The sequence below is a fragment of the Moschus berezovskii genome, chromosome 21 (genome assembly GCF_049115385.1).
Source record: "Moschus berezovskii isolate FMDL1 chromosome 21, NW_MosBer_1.0, whole genome shotgun sequence".
Classification (NCBI taxonomy): domain Eukaryota; kingdom Metazoa; phylum Chordata; class Mammalia; order Artiodactyla; family Moschidae; genus Moschus; species Moschus berezovskii.
Genome location: NC_142480.1, coordinates 39097801 through 39099948, shown reverse-complemented (window position 1 = coordinate 39099948; position 2148 = coordinate 39097801).

Genomic DNA, 2148 nt, shown 5'->3' with positions numbered 1-2148 from the left:
GAACTCTCTTGCTTTCTCCATAATCCAGCGGATGTTGGCAATTTGATCTCTGGTTCCTCTGCCTTTTCTAAATCCAGCTTGAACATCTGGAAGTCCAAGGTTCATGTACTGTTGAAGCCTGGCTTGGAGAATTTTGAGCATTACTTTGCTAGCATGTGAGATGCGTGCAATTGTGTGGTAGTTTGAGAAATTTTTAGCATTGCCTTTCTTTGGGATTGGAATGAAAACATATATTTTCCCGTCCTGTAGCCACTGCTGAGTTTTCCAAATTTGCTGGCATATTGAGTGCAGCACTTTCACAGCATCATCTTTTAGGATTTGAAATAGCTCAACTGGAATTCCGTCACCTCCACTAGCTTTGTTCATAGTGATGCTTCATAAGGTCCACCTGACTTCGCATTTCAAGATGTCTGGCTCTAGGTGAGTGATCACACTATTGTGGTTATCTGGGTTGTGAAGATCTTTATTGTATAGTTTTTCTGTGTATTCTTGCCATGTCTTCTTAATATCTTCTGCTTCTGTTAGGTCCATACCATTTCTATCTTTTATTGTCCCCATCTTTGCATGAAATGTTCCCTTGGTATCTCTAATTTTCTTAAAGAGATATCAATAATCTCAGATATGCAGATGACATTACCCTTATGGCAGAAAGTGAAGAAGAACTCAAAAGCCTCTTGATGAAAGTGAAAGAGGAGAGTGAAAAGGTTGGCTTGAAGCTCAACATTCAGAAAACAAAGATCATGGCATCTGGTCCCATCACTTCATGGGAAATAGATGGAAAAACGGTGGAAACAGTGTCAGACTTTATTTTTTGGGCTCCAAAATCACTGCAGATGCTGATTGCAGCCATGAAATTAAAAGACGCTTGCTCCTTGGAAGGAAAGTTATGACCAACCTTGACAGCATATTAAAAAGCAGAGACATTACTTTGCCAACAAAGGTCCGTCTAGTCAAGGCTATGGTTTTTCCCGTGGTCATGTATGGATGTGAGAGTTGGACTGTGAAGAAAGCTGATCGCCGAAGAATTGATGCTTTTGAACTGTGGTGTTGGAGAAGACTCTTGAGGGTCCCTTGTACCGCAAGGAGATCCAACCAGTCCATTCTAAGCGAGATCGATCCTGGGTGTTCATTGGAGGGACTGATGCTGAAGCTGAAACTGCAATACTTTGGCCACCTCATGCGATGAGTTGACTCACGGAAAAGACTCTGATGCTGGGAAAGGTTGGGGCGGGAGAAGAAGGGGACGACTGAGAATGAGATGGCTGGATGGCATCACCGACTCTGTGGACATGAGTTTGAGTGTACTCCAGGAGTTGGTGATGGACAGGGAGGCCTGGCCTGCTGTGATTCATGGGGTTGCGGAGAGTCGGACACGACTGAGCGACTGAACTGAACTGAGTTCTTTCCCATTCTATTATTTTCCACTACTTCTTTGCACTGATCACTGAGGAAGGCTTTCTTACTCTCCTTGCTGTTCTTTGGTACTGTCATTCAAAAGGGTATATCTTTCCTTTTCTCCTTTGCCTTTTGCGTCTTTTCTTCTCTCAGCTATTTGTAAGGCCTCCTCAGACAACCATTTTGTCTTTTTGCATTTCTTTTTCTTGGGGATGGTCTTGATCACTGCCTCGTATACAATGTCACAAACCTCAGTCCATAGTTCTTCAGGTACTCTATCTTTCGGATCTAATCCCTTGAATCTATTTGTCACTTCCACTGTATAATCATAAGGGATTTGATTTAGGTTATACCTGGTGTAGTGATTTTCCATACTTTCTTCCATTTAAGTCCGAATTTGGCAATAAGGAGTTCATAATCTGAGCCACAGTCAGCTCCCGGTCTTGTTTTTGCTGACTGTATAGAGCTTCTCCATCTTTGGTTGCAAATAATATAATCAATCCATCTGGTGATGTCCATGTGTAGAGTCTTCCCCTGTTTTTTGGGAGAGGAACAGGCAGGGTGGGGCCAAAACCCGGGGCCTGGGGATCAACTGGGTAGGATGGAGGCGGGGCTATGAGCTTGGGGGCGGGGCAAGGCAGGACGAGGCGGGGATTGGGTGGGACAAGAGGTGGTGGGCGGGGTTTGGGCGGGGCCAGGCTCCCGAGTCTCCTCAGGCTCCCTGAGCCCGCCCAAATCCGCCCGGGACTGGAG